Source organism: Triticum urartu, chromosome 3A (assembly GCF_056163025.1).
Source record: "Triticum urartu cultivar PI428250 chromosome 3A, HENAU_Tu73, whole genome shotgun sequence".
In the NCBI taxonomy this organism is placed as follows: domain Eukaryota; kingdom Viridiplantae; phylum Streptophyta; class Magnoliopsida; order Poales; family Poaceae; genus Triticum; species Triticum urartu.
In genome coordinates this window covers 259,600,848-259,622,656 of record NC_141875.1, presented here as the reverse complement: position 1 = coordinate 259,622,656, position 21,809 = coordinate 259,600,848, and the positions used below count along the sequence as shown (strand labels likewise).

At 44.8% G+C, this 21,809-nt stretch overlaps 2 long non-coding RNA genes across 2 annotated transcripts; both read right to left on the bottom strand.

Moving 5' to 3' along the window:
• Positions 1–838: 838 nt before the first annotated feature.
• Positions 839–1,693, bottom strand: LOC125543870 (uncharacterized). The gene is made up of 2 exons (XR_007298947.2): positions 1,516–1,693; positions 839–1,089 (listed from the first exon to the last, which is right to left on the bottom strand). It is a non-coding gene; the product is annotated as an uncharacterized LOC125543870 (long non-coding RNA).
• Positions 1,694–2,249: 556 nt separating this feature from the next.
• LOC125543869 (uncharacterized) lies at positions 2,250–4,564 on the bottom strand. Its single transcript, XR_007298946.2, has 3 exons — positions 4,215–4,564; positions 3,870–3,991; positions 2,250–2,526 (listed from the first exon to the last, which is right to left on the bottom strand). It is a non-coding gene; the product is annotated as an uncharacterized LOC125543869 (long non-coding RNA).
• Positions 4,565–21,809: the final 17,245 nt, after the last annotated feature.

The following is a 21,809-nucleotide window of genomic DNA, read 5'->3' as shown; positions in this document are numbered from 1 at the left end:
CCCCTGTTCCAAAATAAGTGTCTCAACTTTATGCAAGGGGTGTTTGTTTCCAGGGACTTTTTGGTGTAGGGACTATAAAAAAGTCCCTCTTAGGGACTTTTTAACCAAACGGGAGGGACTACTAGGGACTGAAACTTGCTTTTGAGGACTTAATGAAGAAGACTCTCAAGGAGAGTCTTTTTCGGGACTTTTCCAAAAATGCCCCTCCCTGCACCCATTGCCCCGCCGCCCTATGGTGTTGTTTGATTGTTATTTTTCTGTATACTGGGGGTAACATGGTCGTTCAATAACCTATAGGGAGGGACACTACAAGAAATATGTCAACTTGTGACCCTCACTATTGGTCCTTGAAAGGTCATTCATTTTCATTTGTGACCTTTTTTGAACAAACAGATGGTCAAAAGCTGGCGGTCGTAAACTGAAATTAACGACCTTCTCTGTGAGAAGGTCGTAGACGTTTACGACCAAAACAGAAGGTCATTGAACCCATGACCTTTTGTTTTGATCACTGGCTGTTTGCCGAGGCCATGTCAGATCCGACGTGGCAATCTGATGTGGCAAAATTGCGACCAACTGAAAAGGTCAAATTAGAATCGGCCTGGTCCATTTCGGTGCTTTAGATGGGCCGAGCCCATTAATTCAGCCTTTTTAATAGATATTTTTCTGTTAATTTTCTCTAGCTACATGGGCCTGGCCCAACAATTTGGCCTTCTATTTTCTAGGGCATGGCCTTTTTGCCGATCTATTGATTTTCTATTTTCAGCCATTTTATTTTGCAACTGGTCCCACCACAGATTGGTCCCACTTGTCATGCTTATCCCAAAATTGGTCCCACACATCAAAAAATTCGAACTTTGCCAAACAGCCATTATAACTTGGACTCCATTGTCAGGTTTCCATTTCACAGGTATTCAAACCACATACACAATAATTATCGAAATTCATCCAAAACAACACTACATTAGTCTATTACAATCATTACAATATACTACAAGCCAGATATGCTTACTACTGCCTGCAATTACAACACACAATATGCTACTACTTGTTGATATGCTTGACAGCTTCGGACTTTGACTCGCACTTCACCTGTGCAAAGAATAAGAATGAAAATATAAGAATAAGAATATGTACAGAACATCAAACAATAGCCAATGTGGAATCCAATAACTTATAAACAAGAATTGACAGGAAATGCCATGTAGATAAATAGTGTGACTAACACTAACCAGTATATGTTCATGGAGTGAAATGTTCTCACTAGCTAGGTTTTTTTTGGTTTATAGTATACTGACATGTGCAACTCTAACTAAATTGATCATAGAAATGAAAAGAACTGTAAGAACAAGAATGAATCCAGGCATGTCAAATTTTAAGCACCAATAGAACAGATCTAGCAAACCAGACTATAATCATCATGCATCAGGATTTATGGTTCTAGCAAAACAATAGAAACACACATCAAGCATACCAGCTACTACAGCAGTAGCAAATAAACATTGATGGATTACCCACCGTGCATAGACCAATCAACAACAACAGGTGGTAGAAGAAGTAGAAGAGGGAGGGCCCTGTCTTGCGAGAAACTCCCTTGATTGCAAGAACCACAAAACAACTGGTGGAGCACGGCCGCTCATGTATTGTTGGATAGTACTAACTACATACCAGGGCGAATTAACCACAATTTGCTGCAAATTGTGGCAAATTGTGGTTAATTCGCCCTGGTATGTAGTTAGTACTATCCAACAATACATGAATGATATATATAGCAAACAGACAGTGTAGGGAGCACTGCATAACTGTATGATATGTAAGCTAAAAAGCACTGTGTAACTATATGAACTCTGCGCTAAAAGGTCTTTGGAAATGTATGTCAACAGACAAAATGGTAATTGGTGTACTCTGCTATTTTACCTAATATACGCAAAATAGATTAAATGTCCATGGACAATTATAGCAAACACAAAAATAATATGATCAGTTGGGATCATTTTTGATTTTGCTTGCTCGCACACCAACCACAAACGTGATCACAGCCAAGTATTTAACCAGTTTGCCGCCAAGTTTAAGTTACTACTAACCGGAAGTGAATAGTCAATTATTAAAGATAATGAAGTTAATTGAAATTTTTTTACACATGTATAATGGCGTGAATAGAGCATTAGAGTAATGCCCAATCCTTACACATATATAATGACGTGAATATACAAGTTAGACCTAGATGTTACTAACAAGTGTTCTTTGCATAATTAATGAATAAGTGTAGTATTCCTGACTAGCCAGAATCAATCTTTGTGCATACATCCTGCCATGTTGTTCCTTGCCAAGTAAGCTCCCAAAAGTAGTATTAATAAAATTGAAACAGAATAACACATAGAGGACTACAGGAACCACAACAAGAAATTTTCTGTTGCGAGTAAGTTGCTTGCTGTTGTCCATTTGCTCCCACCAAGTCAATCTATTATACATCCCTTGATCATCAGCGAATGGAGTTCCCCTCTTCCAGTGGAAGAAGTGGTATGTAATCTGAAATGAAGATTCAATTAGGAAAGCAATGACAACAGAGAAATAGTTTCTAGATAGTATGTTTCATGCTATAATATTATGAGAAAATAGCAATAATTTGTACTTCCAGAATTGAGGTTGGGCCAACTAGAACTGTAGTATTTACTGCCATAATGATTTCATGAATTTTTCCACTACATTATTATATCTAAAGTAGCAAAAGAATGATTAAATGCAGGCTATTTATTTGGCTATTATGAAACAGTAAACCTTCAAACTAGGATACACTTTATTAGTTGGCAGGTTTGGCCAATGTGTCATAGAAATTTGTAGCTAGGGGAGGCGAAGGGTGGGCAGATGCGAATGATCTACCCCAATTCTTGACTGCACGAAGCAAGCAATCGAGGTAAACAAACATAAACCGCAAGCCTTCAGATCCATGGGAGTTGAGGGCATGTAAGCGAGGGAGGGAGGGGAGGGGGAGAGGCGGGTACCACGAAGTGGCTGAGGTTGACGAGCATGCATGTGATGTTGTCACCTATTTATTTCGCCCAAATACTTAATCGGGCAGCAACATGATTTAGTTGTTCCGAGCGCTCGCATTAACCTGTTCACATCTCGCTAAAAAGAAACGCCACTAGCTAATCTCTCTCTTCCAGAAAATAATGTATAATCCCGACCCCCTTTCATCGTCTCACCATGGTGGCGAGGAACTAGAGGAGAACGGCGGCCTCGAAGCTCTGGAGTTTGAGGGGGGATCCAAGCTAGCCGGTGGGCCGGAGCAACGGCGCTGTCATCTCCTCCCCTCACCCGTCTTTCTATACTAGCTGGAGGTACATCCTCTGTGGCGGCCAGCAGCTTCATGCTAGCTGTGGGTCATCCACGAACCTGCCACACTGCAGAACCGCGACCATGGAGGAGACGAGGCTATGGAGGCTCAGGTTGGCCTGAGTCAGTCACCAGGCTGTTGGTACTGCCGCTGTTGGCGGAGCTGAGCAATCAATTGGCATGCAACAGCTGCTGCTCATGGTGCTCGGTACCGTCGGCGTGCAGCTCTCATAGCTGCTGCTCACCAGGTCGCGCGGCGACATCGTTGGGGTCAGCACCATCACTGGAATGCCCGAATACAGATGCTAGTTGAGTGTGCAACAACACAGCAGAAGAACACAACAACCAATAAGCTCCAGTTGTCATACGCTCAGCATTACTTCAAGGAGGGCACAACATTCCAAAATACAACAAAGTAAAGTAATTTCCAAATGAAAATGCCACAAAAATCGAAAAATTGGTAAAGGGTAAAATAAAACATGCTGATACAGTATATGGATTCCAAATCCATTGATGTTCAGTCGAGATGGCCTGACCTGAGGTGATGCATACACAACAGACACAGTAGTAGCTCTAGCTCAGCAGGAATCATGAGCTACACGGTATGGGCGTACGTACGTGGAGAACCCGAGCTGAACTCCTCCTCTTTCGGCCCGATCTGGAAACCATACCAAACAAAACCTGAATGCTTGTCCTTGTCCGAATCTAATTCTTGTGGTGATCGACCAAAAAAACGGCATATACATATACCAACGGACGTAACCACTTTGGTCGTTGATCCAAAACAAGAAACGAAGTCGGTCGATCATAAGATCATAAGAAGAAACGAACGGAGATCTAGCGGGGCGAGAGGGGGAAGAGGGGGGTTCACGCGCACGTACTCTTGGTAGGCGGAGAGGAGGAAGACGGAGGCGAAGAGCACCCTCTTGACGAAGGAGATGAACCCCATCGCTGCTGGCCTTGCCCTGACTTGCCACTGCCGCCGCTACTGCTGCTCCTCCGCCTCAAGCTCCCTGCCCGCGTCTCTGGTCCTCGGTCGTGATGACGACTGGGCTGCCAGAGGAGGAGGGGAAGAGGAGTGGGGTGTGAGCGGTTGGAGGCGGCGACGGATCGAAGTCGGAGAGAGAGGTTGGGGGCGGCGGCTCCACCAGATCGGAGCGAGGGAGAGCAGAGGGGCTCACTGGTGGAGGCGCAGGAGGGAGGGAGAGAAAGAATGGAGGCGGGGGGTGGGTGGAAAATGTCCATGAGGACTGACCTAGGGTTTTGGCTCGGGTGGGTTTGGGCCGTTGGATCCGGAAGCATCCGACGGTGGTTGATGCATGATCCGCGTGATACGCTCATGGTCCAATCAAAACGCAACAAACCATTTGATGACCTTATGACCATATAAATTGGTCGTGATCAATTCAAGATAGAAAAGTTCATTCCATTTTTCAGTGCTCAAAATGAGTTTTTATGAAAGTCCTATCAAATATTTATTCATATGATATCATATTTTTCACAAGTTTACATAGTAGATTTGCAAACAATATTGATAAAGAGAGTTTTTATTTCCTTTGCACGAAAAATCGATTTTCCATTTTTCAAGGGCCGAAAATGAGTTTTTTTTGAAAGACCTACAATATATTTGTTGCAAAATAAGACCAAAACAATTTTCTAAAATATTAGAACATACTTAATGTATAATTGACCGAATACTTGGGTGTCAAAAGTTTTGATTCACCTCTCATGAAAAAGACTAATTTCCGCCGATCCACTTGGAAACGGGTCAAATTTGAACTGCAGCTAGCTTATGGTTTGTTATCTATTTTTTTACCAAAATCATTTTTTGGTACATAAGTATCTATTTAATTAGAGGAACATCAAAATAATTCGAAGATTCAACCACTAGCTAGGAACAGTCATTCCCGCCGTTTTGACCGCATCTTAAAATGGGCATAAAAAATGCAAAATCTATCAAAAAATTGGGAAACCTTCGCATTGTGTCATTATATGTGGCCAAGTTCCCAGGAAAAATAATAGACTTGTAATACGGAAATTATTTTAAAAAAGTGTTCTCAGAAACGAGCTATCACGTGTGGAGATCAATGGCTTTCACGCCAAATGATCAATCTTATGGTCACATTCATGGCATAGTTTGTTCAAATGATCTCATATTATGCACAAGCGTGCATATTGGAATGGCAAACAATGTTGCCTAAGGAAGTTTTCATTTTCTTTGGACGGAAAAACCATTTTCCATTTTTCAAGTGCCCAAAAGGAGGTTTTTTTGTGAAGGACCTCCCAAATAATTGTTGCAAAATTGGACCAAATAATTTTTCTAAAATACTAGGACATATTTAATGCACAATTGACCAAATGATTGGGTGTAAAATGTTTTGATCCACCTCTCGTGAAAAAGACAAATTTCCAGCGATTTAGGTGGCAACGCGTCAAATTTGAACTGTATCTGCCTTGTAGTTTGCTCTTTATTTTTTTCAAAAATCATTTCTAGGTACATAAGTATCTATTTAATCAGAGAAACACCAAAAAAATTTCGAGATTCAACCACTAGCTAGGAACGGTCATTCCTGCCTTTTTGACCGCATTTTGAAATGGGCATAAAAAATTCAAAAAAATCAAAAAATTGGGAAACCTTTGCATTGTGTCATTATATGTGGCCAAGTTCCCAGGAAAAATAATAAACTTGTAATACAGCAATTATTTTTAAAAAGTGTTCTCAAAAACGAGCTATCACTTGTGGAGATCAACGGCTATCAAGCCAAATGATCAATCTTATGGCCACATTCATGGCATAGTTTGTTCAAATGATCTCATATTGTGCACAAGGGTGCATATTGGAATGGCAAACAATGTTGCCTAAGAAAGTTTTCATTTTCTTTGGACGAAAAAACCATTTTCCATTTTTCGAGTGCCCAAAAGGAGGTTTTTTGTGAAGGACCTCCCAAATAATTGTTGGAAAATTGGACCAAATCAATTTTCTAAAATACTAGGACATATTTAATGCACAATTGACCAAATGGTTGGGTGTAAAAAGTTTTGATCCACCTCTGGTGAAAAAGAAAATTTTTTGCCGATTCTGTTGGAAGCGGGTCAAATTTGAATTGTAGCTGCCTTATAGTTTGCTCTTTATTTTTTTTCAAATATCATTTCTAGGTACATAAGTATCTATTTAATCAGAGAAACACCAAAAAAATTCCAATATTCAACCACTAGCTAGGGACGGTCATTCCTGCCGTTTTGACCGCATTTTGAAATGGGCATAAAAATTTCAAAAAAAAATCAAAAAGTTAGGAAACCTTCGCATTGTGTCATTATATGTGGCAAAGTTCCCAGGAAAAATAACAAACTTGTAATACGGCAATTATTTTTAAAAAGTGTGCTTAGAAACGAGCTATCACGTGTGGAGATCAATGGCTTTCAAGCCAAATGATCAATCTTATGGCCACATTCATGGCATAGTTTGTTCAAATGATCTCATATTGTGCACAAGGGTGCATATTGGAATTGCAAACAATGTTTCCTAAGGAACTTTTCATTTTCTTTGAATGAAAAAACCATTTTCCATTTTTCGGGTGCCCAAAAGGATGTTTTTTTGTGAAGGACCTCCCAAATAATTGTTGCAAAATTGGACCAAATCAATTTTATAAAATACTAGGACACATTTAATGCACAATTGACAAAATGGTTGGGTGTAAAATGTTTTGATCCACCTCTCGTGAAAAAGACAAATTTCCGTCGATTCAGTTGGAAGCGGGTCAAATTTGAACTGCAGCTGCCTCATAGTTTGCTATTTGTTTTTTCCAAAAATCATTTCTAGTTACATAAGTACCTATTTAATCATAAATACATGGTTTGGTGGTGATACGTCGAGGTTTTGGCGGTGGCCGAGGGCCCCAACTCTAGATCGCGTAAACTCGCATGCCCGCCGCGTGGTCACCGCGTGACCTTGGCGTTGCCATGTGTTCTGGGCGGCCTAGGCATGTCTAGTGGGTTGGGCACTCCCCAGGTAGGTGCTAGGAAGAAAATTACAACATAAGATTCTCACGAGGAGACCGATCGATGCTCAAACATGACTTAGCATCCAAGTGTTTGATTAGCGGTACAGGAAATGTATATGGCTAATGGGCGTGAGTTTTGGCTGCGGATGATCAGTTACTAAGAAGACCGTCTTCACAAATTTTCAGCTCAAAAGGAGGAGCCTAGGTGGTACTTGCTTTGCAAAGTACCACACTGGACATAAATACGAATGTCGAAGCTGGGCTCAAAATAATGAATGGATTGAGCTGACATTTGGTGGAGGGTGGTTATTTGGGCATAGGAAAGCACTGTAGAAAATGGATACTATTTCGACAAGCCAAAGTGGTACTTCCTTCACAAAGTGTTGTTCTGAACAGAATAGGAAAATGAATATTGTTGAATTATTTTTGAACTAGGCAAGGAAGGTTTTTTACATATTTGACAAAGATATGACCCAAAGAATTTATGATATTTTTTGGGGAATTTTGGGAATGACAGAAATATAGGTTGCTTCACAACCTGGGGCAAAAATTGCCACATGGACATGACACATAGGGAAAACTGACGAGGTGGCGCCTAGTCATAGCAACCCACCACAATTTACAAGGTTATGACCATCTATATTGGTCATCATCAGCTAGAAATAAGGCAGCGGACCAGTGCTATCTGCTTTATGACCATTTCGTGTAAGGAGATTACGACCTTTCTGACCAAAATGGCCGTAATGGTTTAGGGTTTGGTGCCCCCCGAACAGCTTTTGACCAATTGGTCTGAAACGGTCATAAATCTATGACCAATTCTTCCAGGGTCACTGACAGAAGGTCACTAGTTGACATATTTCTTGTATTGGGACTATGGACTTTTTAGTCCCTGAAAACAAACAGGGAGGGACTTTTTAAGGAGTAGGGAATTTTTAGTTGGGACTAGAAAAACTCCTAGGACTTATGAACCAAACAGGGCCTCAATATGTACTACATACGGAGCAAAAGGAGTGAATCTACACTCTAAAATACGTCTATATACATCATTGTTTGGAGTATGTACTAGTAGTTCATATTGAAATCTACTAAAGGACATATATATTCCAAACAATATGATACTCTCTCTAACCAAGGTAGTAGGGACGAGGAGTAAATGGAGGGAGTAGTAAATTTTTCTCCTCGTCCTGTGAGCCACCGCGCGCATGGGCGAGGGAGCGGGTGTAAGGCGTACAATACTACTACTAGTAAGCAAGCTTCACCTCATCCTACGAGCCACCGCGCCCATGGGCGGGGGAGACGGCGTACTAAGCAAGCTTCTCCTTGTTCTGCGAGTTGACGGGACACATCAAAAGTACTCCAATGTGTATAGAGCCTTGCCTCTATGGTAGCCCCCACCTGGTTTGCCCCTTTTTTAACATAACGCGTCAAGTCGTAATTTGTTTGTTCGCCAGTGGTAGACGATCCTCCCTCCATCTAGTGGACAACCAGTACACATGTCAAATTACCACGTGGGCTACCTTTTCGTATAGAAATGAGCTCCACCGTGCACCCGCGCGGGTGTGGTTGGGAAAGAGACGGGATTACGTGCGCCGTGCGTGCACCCCTTCTCTTCATGCATGTCCCCCACCTACGTGGGTGTGTGTGAGAGATACAAAGCAAGACAAATGGCTTGTGCGTTCATGAGTGTTTTTTGTTTTGGGGGGTGGATGTTGATTTCGTGAATGTATTTGTGGGAATATGTGTCGATGACATCTCAAACAAAATTTTGCATGCAATGTGTTTTAAATGGAGGCCTATCCATATCATCTATAGGGGGTTCGGTGATCCACGAGAATAGAGGGAGGGTCATAGATATCAATAGAGTCAAAGAGACAATCAAGTGGGTGGGTGCGAGATCGATGAAGAGAGCCATTGAAATTGTGTCTGTGTGCAAGTCAAAGATATAGGGCGACTGACCTACCGGAACGTCAGAGGGCACATGTCAAGTTTGTGTGTGGCAGGGAGACATGAATAGAGCGCTCGATGTATCAGTGTTTGTGTGTGTGGGAGGGGGTGGGGGAGGGGTAGGCAGAGTCCTAACTATAGAAGTAGAACGACTCGTGTATGTGTTTAGAAGGAGAGACCCAGCTATGTCTTGAGGGAGATCGTTCGACATCCATACATAACTGAAGGACGGGAAATAGGATTGGACAGAAAGAGAGAGGAGAGAGAGAGGGAGGAAGAGGGGTAGAGTGCTGGATTGGTGATGGAGTTGCTTCTCGAAGATGGTGGGAGAGGCCTACTAGACAAACTGAGGGTGGAACTGCAATATTATCAATAATAGTGGGGATGTGTTTCTGTGTGTGCCTGTGCGTGATAGATCTGTCGGGACGCATCAATGGATGATGAAGGGCAACCATGTGTTTGGTAAGCAAACCTAACTAGATCGGTAGATCAATTGTTGTTTGTCAGAGGAAGGGAGAGACATAACTAATGAGGTAGGTCGATCGACGCGTGGGAAATAATGAGTTATAAGGACCTAGCTAGCTATATTTATAGCGGGAGATCGGTCAGTGTACATCCATTTGGTAGAGGCAAATAAGGCCCAGCGAGATGGATAGACAGAGAGAATGGAGCTAGGAGGTGGTGTGAGAGGCCCAACTACTAGCTAGATAGGGGGAGGATTGTGCGGTTGTGAGATCGATGAAAAGAGGGGCGAGAGTTTACACGTGTGTGGGACCGTATGAGAGACACGAGGCAAGGACACATACAGGAGGAGATTGAAGGTGCGTGTGTATGTTGTAGGCAGACATCGCTGGAGAGGTTTATCGATTGGTGTGTGTCGGAAAGGAGTTATGGAGACTGTGGGAGAATGACCTAAATAAAAAATAAATGAATTTGCACGATGGATAGAATGCTGAGGGAGCGAGAGGGCGAGGAGGGCGTGTGCATGCACGAGAGAAAGTTAGTGGTAGCTACAAAGGTTAGAGGATTGTCTGGGTGTAAGAGACTAACAAAGATCATAATTTGATATGAAAGTGGACTCATATATTTGAATAGGAGATCATAGTGTTTTAAACATATGCACCATGAATATAGCGGTGATACGCGTATTGTGGTTTTGCATATGTTATACCATAATGTGATAATGCATGGCGTTTGCAACTCACAGCTAAATGTCGAACAATCTAAACCATACTATACATCAAACAATCTCATATTTTATTTGAATTTCTGATAATGTGTGGCGTTTGCAGCTTACAACTAAATATCGAACAATCTAAACAACACTATATATCAAACATTCTCACATTTTATTTGAATTTTTGGTAATGTGTGGTGTTTGCAACACACATCTACATACTTGTAGGCGTAGGGGGCGGGGCACCATTGTCAGGACCCCGATTCTAAGTCACTCCGATCTAGCATGTAACACGTCATATCACTTTGCGGCCTCACGCACGGTATTCCCATGGGTGTCGCCTTACCTGGCCCAGGACCGTTTGCGCCTTTTGGCTCATGTATATGATAGTGTCGCTAGCATCCATATGACAGAGAACCCGGGCCGACATCACTAGTCGTGAACCCAAAGTGGCACAAGCTTACGGCAACAGGCATACATGAAACAACATCGAGCATGTCAGTCATCAGCGTGTGAATCCGGGCTGTAGCAACTAGGCTAACAGGACTCCGGGAATCCGGGCTGTAGCAGGCTAGCAGGACTCCAGAAGTCACCGCGTGACATTTCCCCGAAAGGACAGACACAGGAACGATGTGAATCACACGCCAGCCAGTCTAAGTGTTCCGAAGCAGTAGTGCTGGGCTAGCAGGACTCCGATGAACCGGGCTGTAGCAGACTACCATGGCTTAGTGGAAGCACTAGACTACATTTTCCCATAAGAGAGGCTATGAAGGATAAACAACTAGGTTGTCGGATCCCACACATAGCAATACACATCACACGTACGCATAACATGCAAGTATGTGTTGTACAACATGGCATCACAACATAACTCAAACTCATATAGATAAAGGCCCAGAAGAGCCATATAGCATTAATACAAGCAGAGGTCTCACGACCCATCATTCAGAGCATACAAGCAACGGAAGCATTACATGTCTGAGTACAGACAACTACACAAGAAAAAGGCTGAGAAGCCTGACTATCTACAAGACCCTCCCAAGGGTACAAGATCGTAGCTAAGGTAACAAGATACTCGTCGAAGTCCATGCAGTACTACTAGTGAGACAGATGTCTCACCTGCAAAACATAAATAAAGCAAACGTGAGTACAAAGGTACTCAGCAAGGCTTACATCAGATCCTATCATACATGCATTTGTATCAAGAAGGTAATGTGGGGTTTAGTTGCAGCAAGCCAGCTTGACTCAGTGGCTATCCTGTTCTACGACAACGAGAAACTTCTTTGAGGTGACGCAGCGCACACGAGTCCACTAATCACCACATCAATACACTACTATGGATTCATCCCCGTCTCTGTACGAGATGGCCATCCATAGCACTCACCCTTGTCTTGAGCATTTTAGAGTATCCACTTTAAGTTGTCTATGTACCACATAAGCATCCAAGAAGTCCATAACCGAGGACACGGCTATTCGAATAGATCATGATAACCATGCAGGTGTGTACTTCTTCACACACGCTCTCACCACTTATCACCATGTACACGTCATGTACCTCGGCAACCTTCAACCGGAAGCCTGGCGAGGGTGTCGGCCACGACCTGACTAACCACACAAGACTCTTGTCCAGGTTTATCGCCTATTCGGGTTCCATCCACAAGGAGATCCGGCCGGGGTCTCGCTCACAGCCCCAAATGATGTGTACAGGGTTCCCGAGCCCACCATCCGGGTGCCACTTGGTACACCGGGCCACGGTGCCTAGTCTGTCCCAAGTCCACCCTGCCGGGTGCCACTCGGTAGAAAAAAAGCACTACCACAAACACCAGAAACTAGTTGCAACTCCTGGATAGAGATCAAGTTAATTAATAAGTCGAGAGGGGCACTTAAGCATTCCAATGTGTGGTAATGCTAGTCATTGGACGACATACACGGAGCTCAGTGCTTAAGGACGGTTCCAGTGAGACAACCCACCATGTACTCCTACATGGCCTCTCACCGCTACCTTTACCAAATCGTGTTCACACACTTAACTCTTAGCACCAGAACATATCGTAACACTCCAATTCATTGCAGATGAATCAGACCTGCACAACTCTAAGCAATAGCAGCCATGGCATGGTAGGAACACAACAATGCTCAATCAACTCCTACACATGCTAGTGGGTTTTAACTATTTATTGTGGCAATGACAGGTCATGTAGAGGAATGGATTCAACTACCGCAGCATGAAGTAGCAGTTGAATCGTTGTTGTCCTAATGCAATAAATAAGAGTAGGAGCGAGAGAGTAGGATTATACCGGAATGAACAAGGGGGTTTGCTTGCGTGGTAGCTCAACAGGGGGGCACTGCTCCATAGACAGGTACTCTTTAGCACTCTCCAGAGCAGGACCTATCGAGAAGGAACGGTGTCGACAATCAATACACAATCATATGCAACAATATGATGCATGAACATGGCATGAATATGTGATGTGTTTTGAGCTAATGCATTTAGCATTCAACTTGGAAGAGGTCCATTTGAACCAAAGGTTCAAATGCAACTCTAATTTAAGTCCCTTTAAATGCCATAAATGTGCTTTCATATATACAACATGTATAGGTTGGTTTGTCATGCATGAAAATGGTACAGATGGATAGACTGAATTTTTCTGATAATTTTTCATATATAACTTATTACAAGCTGAGCTACGGTTGAATTTCTGTGATTTTTTGAAGTTTATAGCATTTTCTGGATTTTCCTAATTTAATTATTACCAGAAAATGAATAACTGCGTTAGCATGACAGTGGCATGACGTCAGCGAGTCAACCGCGGCTGACCAGGTCAAACCTGACGTGTGGGGTCCACACGTCAGTGACTCAGTTAGTTAACAGGGTTTTTACTAATCTAACTACAATTAGTGACGCTGGAGCCCACTGTCAGTGTCTCAAGGTTAACTAAGTGGTGATTACCTGGCAGGCTGGGCCAGCACGTCGGGCCGGCGAGGTTAACGCCAACGACCTCTGGACGCGGCGGCGTTCGCATTACAGGCCACGGGGGCGGCGACTAAGGGCACCGGGGCGTAGCCCGGGCTCTCGCGCATCCAGCGGAACAGGTAGGAGGAGTTGGGGTGGCCGGAGTGAAGCTCAAGGTTGCGGTCGGCGCGTGGGTTCAGGTGGGATCGAGCTACGGGGCACGGCAGGGGCTGCGGAGTGCCTCGACAGCCTCCTAGCGTCACCAGGAGCACGGTGACACGCGTGGTTGCGAGCTGCAGCGGTTACCGCGACGGCGCGACACAGACGGCGGCGAAGAGCTACGGCCATGGCGGGGAACGAAGCTACGGCGAGCGGCAAGCCACGAGGTTAGGGGCAGGACGTGCAGGAACTCACGTTGGTTCGGAAGGCGTGCCCAGTGGCTCGGGGGAGGCTCTGGAGTCGACGGAGCGGCGCCGGCGATCTTGGGCGGCTGGAGGTGAAGAAGATGGCGGTGACGACTCCGTGGGGCGTCCCCGGTTGCTTGGCTCGTCAAGGACGTAGAGGATGTCGCGGCAGAGTTTGCAGACACGGAGAGAGGGCGAGGGGGAGGCAGTGGCTGCGGCTACAGTGAACGGCGGCGACAGCAGCGCTCGGCCATTCGCGTGAGAGAGCGAGGGAGAGGAGGGGAGGCCACGAGAGAGAGAGAGAGAGAGAGAGGTGCGGGGCGGCGCGCGGTGTCGTCCAGGGCGTCCAGGGCGACGAGGGAGTGAGGCAGACAGGCAAGAGGTGGCCGGACGCGTGCGTGCGTGCCGCGGGCACACGCCCCTGTCCTCCTGGCGAGAGGAGAGGGACGACTGGCAGGGGCCAGTTGGCTGGGCCGGCACAGAGCCAGGCCAGCAAGTGGCCCAGGTAAGTCTAGGTAAGGTTTTCCCCTTTTTTGTTTTCTTCCCTATTTTTGTAATTTGTTTTCTAATTTAGTAAAACACTAAATCAATTTATTTTCTTCTGAAATTTATTGTAGGAGCTAGTTGAAATATTCCAGAGCCCCTCACATAAAAATCAGAATTATTGGACATATATAAATAAATATAACATATATATATCCAATGCAAATAATTATTGCATTAATTCCAAATGGCCAAAATCAATATTTATGAGCTCCTGAAAATATTTGTTTGAATTTTACCTCTAACCAATATTTTCAGAGACCAACATGAACATTTTCTTGGACCTTTTTGGAGCAACTGTTATCTGTGTTATTTCTAGAAATGATTTCTGAGGGTTTCACAAATCCCCAATTCAAATTTAAAAGAAATTTAAACATGATGCTCACAAGAAGGCTAGCCTAGGTCATACCAGAACTAGGGATGTGACAACTCGCCCCCACTCGAAAGAATCTCATCCAGGGGTCGACGGGAAGAAGGTGGGGTACTCCAGTCGAAGACGATCTTCTCGCTCCCAAGTAGCTTCTCTCTCAGAATGATGAGACCACTGAACCTTGAGAAATTTGATGTTATGACGTCGGGTGACACACTCTGTTTGATCAAGGATGCAAACAGGGTACTCTCGATATGTGAGGTTATCTTGGAGATCAAGCGTTTCGTGGTCCACTCCGCGGATGGGATCCGAGAAGCAACGCCTGAGTTGACAGACATGGAAGACATCATGTACTCGGGAAAGATGTGGGGGTAGTTCCAACCGGTAGGCAACCTCTCCTCGTTTAGCGAGAATGCGAAAAGGACCAATGTAACGAGGAGCCAACTTGCCCTTGATACCGAAACGATGGGTACCCTTCAAAGGGGTAACCTGAAGGTAAGCTTTGTCGCCAACTTCATAAGCCACTTCCTTATGACGGCGGTCATATTGGCTCTTTTGACGAGATTGGGCTGTTTTCAAATTCTCACGAATGACGCGAACTTGTTCTTCTGCCTCCTGGATCATATCCGGTCCAAAGAATTGTCTTTCACCGGTTTCTGACCAGTTCAAAGGTGTTCGACATCTTCGTCCATACAGAATCTCAAAAGGAGCTTTCTTGAGGCTGGATTGGTAGCTATTGTTATAAGCAAACTTGGCGAAGGGAAGACATTTCTCCCAATCCATACTGAATGAGATAACACAAGCTCTAAGCATGTCTTCGAGAATTTGGTTGACCCTTTCCACCTGACCACTTGACTGAGGGTGGAAAGCGGTACTGAAAGAAAGATGGGAGCCCATGGCAGTTTGGAAACTCTCCCAGAAATGAGAAGTGAAAAGACTACCATGGTCTGAATTGATCTCTAGTGGAACACCATGAAGTGACACTATTCAAGAAATATATAAGTTAGCGAGCTGACTAGCGGTGATATTCTCTTGAACAGGTAGGAAGTGAGCCACTTTGGAAAGACGATCAATGACTATGAAGATAGTATTATTCCCTTTCTTGGTCCTGGGAAATCCGGTGATGAAGTCCATACCAACTTTATCCCATTTCCACTCAGGAATGGCTAAAGGCTGAAGGGTGCCAACAGGTCTTTGATGTTTCGCCTTATCGCGACGACAAACGTCACAGTTAGCAATGAACTCAGCGATTTCTCTCTTCATCCTAGTCCACCAGAACCTCTACCGTAGGTCCTATTACATCTTAGTAATACCGGGATGAATCATGAGAGGAGATTCATGCGCCTCCTTAAGGATTAATTGTCGAAGATGTTGATTCTTGGGAACTACCAAGCGATTCTCAAAGAAAACAACACCTCGATCATCTATAGAGAAACTACCACCAACTCCCTTCTTAATGTTCCTCTTAATGCGGATAACACCCTTATCAAACTTCTGGTCAGTAATGATCTGATCCTCAAGGGTAGGTTTCGCCACCAAGGTAGAAAGGAATCCATGAGGAGCAATGTGAAGGTTAAGCATACAGAATTCCTCATGGAGAAGTGGTTGGCCTTGCTGCAACATGAGATTGTTGCAATAGTACTTACGACTTAGCTCATCAGCCATGACATTGGCCTTACCATGAGTGTGAGTGATCCCTAAGTCGTAATCTGAGATCAACTCCAACCAACGTCTTTGTCTAAGGTTCAAATCTGGTTGGGTGAAGATATACTTGAGACTCTGGTGATCGGTGTAAATCTCGCAACGCTTACCAAGAAAGTAATGTCGCCATGTCTTAAGTGCATAGACTACGGCTGCAAGCTCTAGATCATGTGTACGATAATTCTCCTCATGTGGATGCAACTGTCGAGATGCATAGGCAATCACATGGCGATCTTTCATAAGATTGCAACCTAGTCCCAGTCGTGAGGCGTCACAATAGATAACAAAGTCCTTAGTGAAATCCGGTGGCACAAGTATGGGAGCAGAAGTCAGGCATCTTTTCAGTTCCTGAAAACTGTACTCACACTGTGGGGACCACTCAAACCTTTTATCTTTCTTGAGAAGTTCCGTGAGAGGTTTGGCCAATTTGGAGAAGTTCTCAACGAAGAGGCGACAATAACTGGCTAGGCCAAGGAAACTCCTAACTTGCTTAACCGTTTCAGGCGGAGTCTAATCAAGAACGGCCTGAACTCTGTTGGGATTGACAGCAATGCCCTTACCAGAGATTACGTGGCCGAGATAGGTCACTTCCGGCAACCAAAATTCGCACTTGGAGAACTTGGCATAAAGGCGGTGCTCTTTGAGTTTTTCTAACACAAGTCTAAGATGTTCGGCATGCTCTTCCTCGTTCTTCGAGTAAATAAGAATATCATCGAGGTAAACCACGATGAACTTATCTAAGTACTCCATGAAGATCGAGTTCATCAAGCGGGAGAATGTAGCTGGAGCATTGGTTAGGCCGAAGGACATGACGGTGTACTCGTACTGGCCATAACGAGTGACAAAAGCCGTATTAGGAATGTCCCCATTTCTGATCTTGATTTGCCGGTAGCCTAACCTCAAATCCATCTTGGAAAAGACTGAGGATCCAGCGAGCTAATCATACAGATCGTTGATCCTGGGGAGCAGATACTTGTTCTTTATCGTGACCAAATTAACGGGACGATAATCTACAACCATTCGGTCCGTACCATCCTTCTTCTTGACGAAGAGGACGGGGCAAGCCCAGGGAGAAGAACTAGGAAGGATGAAACCCTTTTGCAAGGATTCATTGAGTTGTTTCTTAAGCTCAGCTAGTTCTAAGGGTGCCATCTTGTAAGGTCTCCTAGAGATTGGAGCGGTTCCTGGGATAAGATCTATGACAAACTCTACATCTCTGTCAGGTGGAATACCTGGCAGTTCCTCAGGAAAGACATCCGGAAAGTCACGGACTACCGGGATATCTTCAAGGTCAGGAAGAGGGTTGGCATTAAGAGAATAGAGTTGGCGCTTTGCAACTCTAGTGGAGACAGTGACTATCTTGCCGGATGGATGTGTAAGTTGAACAGACCTGGTGTAACAATCAATCTTGGCATAATGAGCTTTCATCTAGTCCATACCCAAGATGATGTTAATATCTTTAGACTTGAGGGCTATAAGTGATGCAAGGAATACAAGTCTGTCAACAAGGATTTCATTACCATGGCCTATTCTGGTAGTTTGCCATCTAGACCCTGGATTTTGGATTTCAAGTGGAGTTGGCATATCACAAAATGACATGTCGTGCAAACGAGCTTAGCCTTCAGAGATGAAGGAGTGAGATGCTCCGGTATTGAACAGAACCGAAGCTGGATGACAGTTGACAAGGAGTGTACCAAGAACGACATCCGGATCATCATGAGTGTCTTTAGCTGAGACGTGATGCACACATCCACATTCAGTGGGAGCTGACTTGACACTGATCATCTTGCATGGTGGTTTACCACGGCCAACAGACTTCTCAGGCAGGGGTGGAGGATAGTTGGTTTGAGAGCAGTCACGTGCATAGTGTCCTGGCTCTCCGCATGTGAAACAAGTCCCTGAAGTAGGACGTGGACCCGCATTAGAAGGCGGTCTACCAACAGGCTTGGGTGGAGCATACTGCTGAACTGGGTGAGGTGCCACACAAGATGGCCTTGGTGTATAACCGGGTGGAAGAGCGGAGTTCGGAACCAAAATCCAGCGCTTTTGAGAACTAGAACCGGAGGAAGAACCCAAATCATGGGTGTGCTTACGAGACTCCTCGTAAGTTAGTTGAGCTGTCTCTGCATTAATGGCCTTGTTCACAAGAGCCTGGAATGTATTGCAATGGTGCAAGTGGAGATCACGATGCAACTTGGGGTTGAGACCCTTCCGGAACCTAGCCTGCTTCTTGGCGTCTGTGGACACCTCCTCTGTAGCATAGCAGGTGAGGTTCTCAAACTCTCTACTGTAAACATCAACAACCATCTTACCCTTGCTGAAACTACAGAACTCTTCTCTCTTGCAGTCAATGAGAGCTTGAGGAATGTGATGCTCGCGAAAAGCCTCAGTGAAATCTCTCCAGGTAGGAATCTGACCAACTAGAAGCATACACTCAAGTTCTTCCACCAAAGACTAGCATGACCTTCCAGGTGATATGCAGCATAGGTGACCTTGGCACTTTCAGCTACTTTCGCAGAACGCAGCTTGATAGTGATACTACGGAGCTAGTCATCGGCATCGAGTGGCTCAATGGGATGATGGAAGGTAGGTGGTTTTAGGCCAATGAAGTCATGAATGGACGCAGACTCTTTCTACTGATGGGCAGTGTTCTCCTCAATACGTGCTAACAAGCGGTTAGACTCACGCTTGTTCCTCTCCATCTCTAACATGAACTCTGCCAATGAAGACTGGTCGGGAGGATCCTCATCCCTACCTTCTCCGTGGTTCCGACTACGAGCAACAGAACTTCGGTTAACCAACAACATCCTGAAGAACGAAACCAAGGAAAACAAGGATGCAGAAGGTAGCACAAGAATTTAGTATCTCTCAAACTCCTAGGACAATTCCGGCAGCATAACGGCAGTAAAATGCTCAAAATGAGACATCCTGCAAATGATGTGGTAGTACCATACTCAACATCATCACTCAACGTTCTGAGATAATTACCAAACAGGCTACACCGGAGGTACTCGAACTGGGATATGACTCTGATAAACCAATCCTATGAGACTACGGAGTAGTAACTCGTGATCCTGATAGACGGAAGAGAAAGCCTAGTTCCTTAACCCTGTAGGAAAGATAGGATGACTCAAATCATAAGGCATGAGGTATAAGGAGTAAAAGAGCCTTACGTTCCCTTCCACAATCAATTCCCCTATATAGCTAAATAATTTCTAGACTCAACTTCGACCAGGTTGGCTTGGTAATCCTACAGGCAGTCAGGCTCTGATACCAAAGTTGTCAGGACCCGGATTCTAAGTCACTCCGATCTAGCATGTAACACGTCATATCACTTTGCGGCCTCACGCACGGTATTCCCACGGGTGTCTCCTTATCTGGCCCGGGACCGTTTGCGCCTTTTGGCTCATGTATATGATAGTGTCGCGAGCATCCATATGACAGAGAACCCGGGCCGACATGACTAGTCGTGAACCCAAAGTGGCACTAACTTACAGCAACAGGCATACATGAAACAACATCGAGCATGTCAGTCATCAGCGTGTGAATCCGGGCTGTAGCAACTAGGCTAACAGGACTCTGGGAATCCAGGCTATAGCAGCCTAGCAGGACTCCAAAAGTCACCGCGTGACATTTCCCCGAAAGGATAGACACAGGAACGATGTGAATCACACGCCGGCCAGTCTAAGTGTTCCGAAGCAGTAGTGCTGGGCTAGAAGGACTCCGGTGAACCGGGCTGTAGTAGACTACCATGGCTTAGTGGAAGCACTAGACTACATTTTCCCATAAGAGAGGCTACCAAGGATAAACAACTAGGTTGTCGGATCCCACACATAGCAATACACGTCACATGTACGCATAACATGCAAGTATGTGTTGTACAACATGGCATCACAACATAACTCAAACTCAAATAGATAAAGGCCCAGAAGAGCCACATAGCATTAATACAAGCAGAGGTCTCATGACCCATCATTCAGAGCATACAAGCAATGGAAGCATTACATGTCTAAGTACAGACAACTACAAAAGAAAAAGGCTGAGAAGCCTGACTATCTACAAGACCCTCCCAAGGGTACAAGATCGTAGCTGAGGTAACAAGCTGCTCGTCGAAGTCCAAGCGGTACTACTAGTGAGACAGATGTCTCACCTGCAAAACATAAATAAGGCAACGTGAGTACAAAGGTACTCAACAAGGCTTACATCAGATCCTATCATACATGCATTTGTATCGAGAAGGTAATGTGGGGTTTAGTTGCAGCAAGCCAGCTTGACTCAGTGGCTATCCTGTTCTACGACAACGAGAATCTTCTTTGAGGTGAGGCAGCGCACACGAATCCACTAATCACCACATCAATACACTACTATGGACCCATCTCTCTACGAGATGGCCGTCCATAGCACTCACCCTTGTCTTGAGCATTTTAGAGTATCCACTTTAAGTTGTCTATGGACCACGTAAGCATCCAAGAAGTCCATAACCGAGGACACGGCTATTCGAATAGATCATGATAACCCTTCAGGGGTGTACTTCTTCACACACGCTCTCACCACTTATCACCATGTACACATCATGTATCTCGGCAACCTTCAAGCGGAAGCCTGTCTAGGGTGTCGGCCACGACCTGACTAACCACACAAGACTCTAGTCCAGGTTTATCGCCTATTCGGGTTCCATCCGCAAGGAGATCCGGCCAGGGTTTTGCTAACGGCCCCAAACGAGTATAGGGTTCCCGAGCCGACCATCCGAGGGCCACTCGGTACACCGGGCCATGGTGCCTAGTCTGTCCCAAGTCCACCCTGCCGGGTGCCACTCGGTAGAAAGAAAGCACTACCTACAAACACCAGAAACTAGTTGCAACTCCTGGACAAAGATCAAGTTGATTAATAAGTCAAGAGGGGCACTTAAGCATTCCAATGTGTGGTAGTAGCTAGTCATTGGACGACATACATGGAACTCAGTGCTTAAGGATGGTTCCAGTGAGACAACCCACCATGTACTCCTACATGGCCTCTCACCGCTACCTTTACCAAATCGTGTTCACACGCTTAACTCTAAGCACCAGAACATATCGTAACACTCCAATTCATTCCCGATGAACCAGAACTGACACAACTATAAGCAATAGCAGGCATGGCATGGTAGGAACACAACATGGCTCAATCAACTCCTACACATGCTAGTGGGTTTTAACTATTTACTGTGGCAATGACAGGTCATGCAGAGGAATGGGTTCAACTACCGCAGCATAAAGTAGCAGTTGAATCGTTGTTGTCCTAATGCAATAAATAAGAGAAGGAGCGAGAGAGTAGGATTGTATCTGAATGAACAAGGTGGTTTGCTTGCCTGGTAGATCAACAGGGGGGACTGCTCCATAGACAG